Source organism: Labrus mixtus, chromosome 6 (assembly GCF_963584025.1).
Source record: "Labrus mixtus chromosome 6, fLabMix1.1, whole genome shotgun sequence".
Classification (NCBI taxonomy): Eukaryota; Metazoa; Chordata; class Actinopteri; order Labriformes; family Labridae; genus Labrus; species Labrus mixtus.
In genome coordinates, this window is record NC_083617.1 from 16,428,135 (window position 1) to 16,437,788 (window position 9,654).

Sequence of the window (9,654 nt, forward strand, 5' to 3'; positions counted from 1 at the left end):
GGTTCACAACAGAGCAGCAGAGGTGAGAAACACAAGAATCAGATGTCAGCTCTGTGTATTTATTGCTTGGATGTCAAGCTCAGCGCAGGTGGCTGTGAATTCCCAAATTTCTCTCCAGCGCCATCAAGGAGAAAACATCTCCTGTCTGTGAAGCATCGGCTATAAAGTATTCCTCCAGGAGACAAGGAAGTAGACAGTGATTTATAACGTTCTGCTGAGGGAAAACAAATTGTGTCTGAGATAGAAGCGTCAAACCAAAAGAAAAAGATATGAACCAATAAATCTGAGCAAATCCCCCTTTTCCCTTGTTTCGTTTCACAACAGTTGTGAAATGTGTCAGCCTGAGGTTTGAGGAGCAGAGTATGTGAGGTCAGAAGTTCACATGTCAGACAGTTTCACTTCATGAATACACTTGAGTACGTTTATTACACTTTCACACTCTTTGTTTCTTTGTCATTTATGTAAAATGATTTGTAAAAAACAAAAAAGAATGGCAGTGTGGATGAGTAGAGCTCTGAGCAGGTCAAGTATAGTTAGTATTATTGTGTTACTCATTTAATCTCTTCTCTTCTCTTCTCTTTTTTATTCTTTAACTTTTGGTTTAGTTTTGCAATTTAGCTCGTCAGATTATTTTCTGGTGAAACAATCAAATGTATGATGCACAAGATGTCCATAATTCCAAAATGAGTGTCGCTTTACCTAATAGTACCAAACCCAGAAGATTATACACAATAAAGACATTTAGAAAATGATTGAAAAATGACTTTTTAAATGTATTTTGTAGTTTGTGTCAAAGAGTTGACGATTTTCTGTTTGTAAATCGAATCAAGTAAAGTTTTAATTACTCATTATTGTATAAAAAAACTGATACAAATATATAGCAAATCTTAAATACAAGAAGATGACTCAGCAGTCATGCTGATGAGAAACAATTAAAAAATATATAAAATATTTTATAATATCTAAGATAAGATAAGATAAACTTTACTGATCCCCATGGGGGAAATTTTTGCATTACAGCAGCTCAAGAAAACAGGAAACAGGAATATAATTATTAAAAATCAAAATAGAAGTTAAAAAAATGAGTCTGGTTGACTCATTAACACAGCTCTTGAAATCATGCTGATTTGTGCTTAGTCTGCAAAATCAGAAAGGTTGCTGAACTTCAGTGAAAAGCTTACACCCCTAACACACACACACACACACACACACACACACACACACACACACACACACAGAGAGAGAGAGAGAGAGAGAGAGCGAGAGAGCGAGAGAGAGATTGGCACAGGGGTAATTGATTTCTTCTGTAGTTTATTATCATGACTTTTTTGTTCCTTCCTGGCTGTCCAAACATATTGAAGGGAGGATCGAGGGCCAGACGACTTAATAGACTTGGCAGCATTCATGCCCAGAGAACAGGGAAGAGAAAAATATCAAGGCTTACTTAATGGCAAAAATGAAAGCACACATGGATTGGGCTGCACTCAATGTGGAGTCCCTTTAACTGTCAGAAAAAAATCAGAGAATCCATGCCAATCAAACACCCTTTGATGAGATCTTCTATAAAAAGTAATGGAATCAAACCAGCATGAAGTAAAGTTTGAGGAAGAAAAAAGGAGGATAAGCAGAGAAAGAGTGCATCTGTGGGAAGCCAAATATGCTCCTTTGTTGATCTTGCGAGCCCACTCATTGCTTGCAGGTGTAATAACACAGTCTGATCCAGCGCTCCTGCTGCTCACAGAGCAGATATTTCTACACCCCTCTCGTCCCTCTCCTCAGGAAAACAGCGGCTCAAAGTGATTCCAGCCAGCTCGGTGAGTAAAATTTCTCATATCTCCGTCTCTCTCTCTCTGACACAGTCTAGAGCCATTAGAGAGATGAGCCACCACTCCAGTCCTGTTTTATTATTACTGTTATGGCTTTTCTGCTGTATTCAATCATGCTCAGTGTCCTCAATTGGAGTTGAAGCCATAAAACTCCAATAACATGATCTCTTAAGGAGCTTTGATGGGCCATATTTAGAAAAAAACATTGAGAATCTAATATTAGTGGGGTGGTGGAGGTTTAGAATCCACATTATTTCTGATTCAAGCTTCAGATATGAGGAGATTATTTATCATATCTTGACATGTGTTTAATCTTTGGAGAGGCGCTCTCTCCTTTACGGAAGGTCAGACGTAAAAGGTCACATTTAAAGCTTCAGCGTCTTGTTTTGAACTGTTTCAGCCACACATGTAAATAATATGTTCAGTCATGCATTGCAGCAACAATGTTCCTCACTGTCTGTCACTGCATGTGCAGTTCTGCACTCTGTGTACCGTCACCTGTCAATCATGACCTACAGTTACATGTAAGATGACTATAATTCTCTGCACTCAAAAGTCTACAAACAGCTAAATAAATGTTGCATCATTTCTGCAAATCTAAAGTCTAAACGCTGCTTAGACAAAGTGATCAACCCCGATGACAAATTAAAAGATGATACAAGTGAGATAATCATTTAAAAGAAATTGCTGCAGGAAATTCAAACAAGGTGATGGTTGACTCTGGGTCACTGTGGCACCAGTTTCACATTGCGAGACCTTCCTCCTAAACCAATCGGGCAGTGCTTCAGAGTCTAGAAGGAAACTCGTTTCTGTGAAACTTATGCAGGATATGAGGTCATTCTTTTGGCATACAATGGCTAAATAATCACAAATAAAACCTTATGTGTAAGGGTAGAAGTCAAAGTGCTTGCTTTATTACACACTATACATTCGTTCTAGTTGAAATACACAAAACAGTCATGCAACTCAATAACACATAAACCTTATTTCATTGTTAAGACATCCCAGTCTAAAATGAGCCCCAAATGATTCATTGAACATTGTAGTCAGGATGGCAACTCTGTAACATAGAAACATGCCTTTTGTTTGAAGATGGGGAGAAGGTCTCAAAGGAGCATGATGGGACAAGTTATTCTGACCCATGTTTAGTGAGGCTACCTCCTTTGTGTAAGATAAACAGGGGTGAAATGGAGACAAATGTTTGAAGATAAAGGTCTTAAATGGTAAGAATTTCAGCAAATAGGCTCCATGATTATTTCACTTTCTAAACACGATAAGCCCGAGAGCTTGTACTTTGAGAGTGAGTTCATTTAGCCTCTATTTAATAAGCATATCAACTCTACTACTTTGCTCATTATGTAGCAGAGTGATCACACAGGGTCATGCAGCACACTGTGCAGCCCAGCAGGACTGGAGAGGTTGTGTGGTTCCCATTCATCACTGTTTAAATCACGCTCCGTCTCCATCAGTGCTACGAGATGATTACACGCGATAGCAGCAGCAAACAAGTTCTCCAAAGACAACCAAACTAATTGCAGATTATGATCCAAAATATGACATCAATGATGAGATGCTCGCTGTATCACGGACATGCTGCATTAGTTGAACGTGTCTGAACAGCTACAGTCTAAAAGGTTGATCAAAGAGACCCTGAGGTCCAAATATTTGCTAGATCAATGACAAAGTGCCTATCCTCTTCCCCTTGTATGTGTATGAAATCCAGATATGTGTCAGTGTACTTTTACTGTGAAAAATGACAAAAAAAACAAAACTTAAAAGAACTGCTGGCTCTTCTTTCTCACCTTGTGTTCCTCTGAGCAAACAAACATTTAAAACGCTGCAAACAACTAACCAACACAATTCTGTCCAGCACGCAGCAGCCTCCTGAGTAACTCGATCAGAATAATTCAATTCATTACTTCTCCAAACGGACTGCTCTGCCGTAAGTGAATTTAAATGAGTTTACGCAACGTAACTAACAGACAGCTGATACAGACTTTAGACAAGCTGCTGCAGAGTCGCTTCTTATTTGGTTATTCCACCAGAATATGGGATATCGCAAAAGTCTAGAATTATTCGGCGTTAAAATCGAGGTACTCTCTTGAGTTCTGATATTTGTTTCAACTCAATTCATGACACAGACCCCAAAATGCAAACTGAGTGGAAATAGGAATCTTTCCAGCCAGAAAAAAAGACCTTATCCAACCTCAGCATCCTACACTTTATTATAAAAATCCCGTTGTTGCTGCATGGTACTTGCTTGGTCTCCACAAAGCAAAACGACTAAAAACAGAGTCGCACGCGTCAGATTCTTTGATAAGACTTCTTACAAACAGTTGTGAAGTGTGCGGACATCATGAACATAAAATACAGGTGGTGCAGAGTCCGTTGGCTTCTTATATCGTCTTCACACACAGAAAACATCTTCAGATATATTGCTCTTAGAGACCAGGTGGTTTGTGACGGAGTCAGAGTTGGAGAAAAGTCAGATTACATGATTGAATTACAGCATGGTCTATTAACTGAGAGCCCTGACACATTCTTTCACACACAGCAGAGCCAGATTTATACCTGATACAGATACAGAGCGAGCAGGCCAAATTCGGCTTACCATCAGATTCCCCAAATGTTAATCTGTTTGAGGAGAAATAAGAAGAACTCAGAGGTCTAGTTTGGAGTGTGAAACCCGGAAATGAAACACCACATGTAGACCGAATGCAATCGACAGTTATTAAGGAATAAGAAAGAGTAAGGAGAACAAGTAGGAGAGACATGAAGGAGATATTCTCTCCCTTAAATCAGTTTCTTCCATTGGGAATGCTGTAGCACACCTTTCCTTCATGGCGGTGTTAAAACCATGTGTTTTTACTGAGGGAGGGAGATTCAGATTCAGCTCGCTTTACTGTGTTTATGTGCTTTGATACAATGAGAAGGCCGTCTGACGCAGGTGGAGCTGCACGGTGAGAGAGGGATGGCAGAGCAAACAGCCCTCACAGCAAGCAGGTCAGAGGGAAGGAGTGAAGAGAGGAGAAGGCAGGGGCACAGGAGGAAAATAAGCACAGGATGGTTGAGACGGTTTATAGAACTTTGCTTAAGAGAAGAAGATGGGAAAAGACGGTGGAGGAGAGGGTTCAGTCTGGCCGAATACAAGAGAGGGAGAGAAGGCTGCGCTGCCAGTTAAAGATGATTAAAGATGGTAAAGATAACTTTCATAAATACTTATGACACACTTGAAATAAATGAAAAAGGTGATGTGATATGAGAACCAATACAGAGCCAAGATAAGCAAAATGTTTTCTCAACTTTGCCCCAAAATATATCAAATTTCTTTCATTTTAAAATGATTATACGTGATGGAGGCTACAAAAACATGTGCACTGATTATGAGACGAAAGAACAAAAAAAAAAAATGAATGGCAGAGATGATTACTCACATCAGTTAGTTAATCGTGTTTATTACTTGTCCAGTTTGAAAACAGCGTCTGCCTTCAGTGTTTTTTTAAAGATTGATGTTTGGGCTTTTTGACAGAGGACAGAGTCAGAAATCAGGGACAGAGATAGATTAGGGAACGACATGCGGGAAAGGAGCCAAAGGTCAAACTGAACCTGGGTTGCCCGCTCTCGAGTATAAAAGCCTCTGTAAATGGGGCGTCATGTGCACTAACCCCTAGGCTACCTGTGCCCCCTGGCCTCAGTAAACGCCTGCCCTGATTATCTCAATAAAGCCGATTTATTTACTCCTTTGTTGCCCTCCTCAGTTGCTGGATTGTCTTTGTCCCTAGACTGTGCATTGTTTTGTTATTCATGGTTTCGACTCTGCCTGTTTCTTGGGTTAGTGTATTTATGCCCTCTCCCTTTCAGGATCTGTTAGCTATTTCGTACTGCTTTTAAGTGTATAACCTCCCTTTTTTTTTGTCAGTAGATGACCAAGTCTGTCATTTTTTTAAACTTCAACCTGTGTCCTTTTCATTTCTGCATTTGAGTCTTAAATTGCCTGGTATCTTTACGTCATATGGGCATGACACCAGCCGGCAGATAACAGACAGCTGGTACCAAGAAAAGGCTGAAGAGCAACGACACAGTGTCTCTATTCTTCCCCAGGTAGGACCCAAATGCAGACCGCACACTGCAGGATGACTTCAAAGAATTATTAAGACAACAAGGCTCAGGTCAACTGTAGAAAAGAGGACAAGGAAACAGGGAGCAGGTAACTAACACACATGTTCAAGGTGGAAAAAAACCATTCATACTCTTTTTTTTTTTGGCAGTAGAATTAATAAAAAAGTAGGAGAAGGATATTCTCCTATATGCAGCAGTTGGGTGAAGTGCTGTTAGGAGCATAATGTAAGTCTGGACACTTTGCTGCAGCACCACCTGGAATTGCATTTTTGCATTTTCTTCTGAAAATCAGTGTGAAGATATCCTCATCTACAACTCCCCAGGGCTGCTCCAGTAGTGTTTATAATGTTTTTTTCTGATTGCTGCACCACTTTCTGTCCCTCACTTTGGTCTCCACTTGCTTTTTTCTCTCTCCTGACTTTTATCTCTCTCATACATTGTTTTCCTCAATCCCTTCTTCTTTCTCTGTTTCTTCTGTATTGCCTCCCATGTTGTCATCATCCTTTCATTATTTCTCTTCTCCCCAAAGGATGCAGAGATTTAGAGCAGCATTTCCTCCCTCGGACTGGAGGAGCTGTAAGCTATCTGATCATTAAAAACAAGAGTTGGATCATCCATCACACATGCCTTAACCTCCAGGACACTGTTTCAACACTAGGTTGGCGGTAAATTGCCTTTTTTCCCCCTCTCTGTGTGTCCTCCTTGGATCGGAAAATGCTTCATGCTGATGTTCATTAATATTCATTATGACTGCAATCACTCGTCACTCCCTGGTTTCAATTCATTTTGATTTAAAGTGTAGAGAGATCCACAGCGTTCACGTCTCAGATACACATATTCTTGCATTGGGCTGTTAATGGGAAACAGCAGTCAAAATTGAAAGTTTGATTCCCTCAGGTAATCATTGGGTAAAGCAAGGCACTAAAATGCTTGGTTTTGGGATTCTAAAAAGTATACTAAAGACCTCTTCTTGGCTGAACCACTACCTGTCATACGGAGGCATTTCTGCAAACAGACATTTCCTGCGTTTCAGGGATTTGGCTGGAAAGTTGAGACTTTTGGATCAGAGAGGTGAGTCACTCCCTCCAGGTCACATCCTCCATCGGGTAAACATCCACACTCACTGTGACGGACTTTTTCCCTTCACTTTGCTTGTTCCAGTTTAGAAAAAGAGGATAAAACTCGACATTCTTCCATTGATAAAACATTGATAAGAACGGTTTCTGATATATAGCACACAATATTGTATAAACAAAAGAGTAGAAGTAAGTAGAAGTAACATTCATTCACTAAAATGCTGTGGGACTCAGACCCTTTCAGCCGGAAAGACTCGTCCTCTTCCTTTTAATCTGCAACCATCAGAGGCTCTCTAAAAGCTTTACAAATGTATGCTGTGTGTGTGTGTGTGTGTGTGTGTGTGTGTGTGTGTGTGTGTGTGTGTGTGTGTGTGTGTGTGTGTGTGTGTGTGTGTGTGAGTGTGTGTGTGGGAAACAAAAAGCAATAGGTGCAGCATCTTTTCCTAGAGTCTGAGAGGGTTTAAATTCATTTTGATGACAGATGAGGAATGAGATCATCCAAGGACCCTAAAGTACAGATCAGCTCATCAGTGTGTGTGTGTGTGCGTGCGTGTGTGCTCGTTTGTACGTGTGCGTGTGTGTTTGTGTGCGTGTGCCTGTATGTGCATGCATGTCTGTTTGTGTGTGTACTTTTGAAAATTGCTGTTCACATCAATTTCCGGGAATAAAAGCTCCAGTTTGCCATGCTGGCTTCCTGGCAGGGTGATGATGATGTCATCTTGAGTCAGGATGTGGTCAGCTCTTCTCTGTTCAGACGTGTTCATCATCTCATGCTGTCAGACTTTTTTTTAGATATTTTATCTTATTAAACCATGTCCGAAGATGACTGGGTGAACAGACATTAAGGGACATAAAGTGCTAAAACTGGAAAAAATGTTGCAGGGCAATGGGGGATACAAACTGCTAGTTTTATGAGAGTAGGGTTAAAAGTTAATAAACTGAACAACGTCTAAAGGAGTATCTCCAAATCGAGCTGGATTGCAATCTTTCTGCTCCCACTTGGCATTTGTTTCAATTATAAAGCACACCAGTTCTCAGGACAATGAACTGAATAACAAATAATGAATGCATTCAACAATGTACGTCAATGGCACGCCACTGATGGAGTTAGTAATATGCTTTATGCATGAGCCAAATGTATTAAGAACTGTATTAAAATACAGGAATTACGAGGGGTACCAAAAAATGTCCCAAAAGTCAAACATATTTTTTGAAGGAAATCAAAGTCAAGTGTTTCATATCAAATGTAAGAAGGTTTAAACTGAGCATTAAAGTAGACCAGAAAGAGTTGAGACCAGAACAGAGAGAGAATTGATTCTAGTCTGCGAGAGAGTGGAATTAAATGTTTAATTCTTGTATTTCAGTATAAATTTAGAATTGTGCCAGAAAGTATAATGGAAAACCGCTCAGTGGTCAGAATGACTCAGCTGCCACTCAGTTGGATTAGAAAGCAGTTAGATATGATTCCTTGTGTTTGTTTTACCCTGCAGGGCAAACCAGGCAGGTGGAGTTTATTCTGTATCCAGAAGCTTTATGGGCTTTCACTTAAAGAGGCAGAGAATCAATGAACTCCAGCAGCTTAACTGTGTCTGTTTGAGCTTTATGGAGTGTCTATGCTGTATTCACTTTTTTCCCGGCTCCGTTCTCATGAGGAGCATCCTATAATCCTGAACTTTCCATCAAGGATATGAAGCACAAGAATGGATGTTTTTGTATCCCACAAAAGAAAAAAAAGATGGGGGAAAAAGAAAGCTGCAATTGGCAACATAATTGTTGGAAAATGTTCTCTAAAGTGACTAATCAAGTAGACTCAATGTCCTTTTTGGTTTCCTACAGTACATTTTAACCACTTTTGCCACCAGTGGTGCTCCCTCTGCTGGTCATCATAAAGAATGCATCTTAAAGGAACTTCCACATTGGCTTTACTTTTAAAACAAGTACTTGCTACCACTTCTTATATACACTCTATGATAAGAATGTTTTTTTTTAAAAAGGACAAATCCTGTCTGTTTTGTTCATGTTATCATAGTTGATGGTACTCTGCTTTACTATGAATGTATGGATTCAATGAATATGTTTCTGTGTTGAAACAGGATGCCCTGACAGGACATGATGCTAAAAGAGAAGTTTGAAGAAAAAGTCATTCTGAGATGCTAAATGTGTTGCAGTCTTCCGTGGAATAAATCCCTGTCAACAAGAAGCAACAGTATATTCTCAAAAAGGAAAAGGAAGTAGTTTGCAAGGGCGGGGACCTAACATAAACAAAATGAAGCCACACAAGCCACTGAGATAGCTGTGAAGATGTTGATCAATCTGATGATGTGTGAACACTGTGAGCAGGATGAGCCATCAACTGGACCAAGATGCAGTCCCCTTACAAAGTTTCAATTCAATGAAGCAGACCGAAGCGCAGTATTGTCACTCACTGACTTGCCATGAGGAACTCTGATTAACACGTGTACAATGAAATAAAAGAAATCACTGGCTGGGTGATGTTTCTTTTGGATTAGACAGCTTCACAAAGTGCTTTCTGTATCTCCTCTGTCAAAGAAAAAGTGTGTTAAAACAGGGCAGAAGCCCGAAAATACATTTGTCTTTTGAAATCCTCTTTACCATATAAGGTAATTGGATCA

The 9,654-nt window shown here is 39.9% G+C and overlaps 1 long non-coding RNA gene across 1 annotated transcript; it reads left to right on the forward strand.

Moving 5' to 3' along the window:
* The first annotated feature begins 1,208 nt into the window (after positions 1-1,208).
* LOC132975598 (uncharacterized) lies at positions 1,209-9,424 on the forward strand. The gene is made up of 4 exons (XR_009673290.1): positions 1,209-1,818; positions 4,757-4,829; positions 5,928-6,033; positions 9,115-9,424. It is a non-coding gene; the product is annotated as an uncharacterized LOC132975598 (long non-coding RNA).
* The last annotated feature ends 230 nt before the right edge of the window (positions 9,425-9,654 follow it).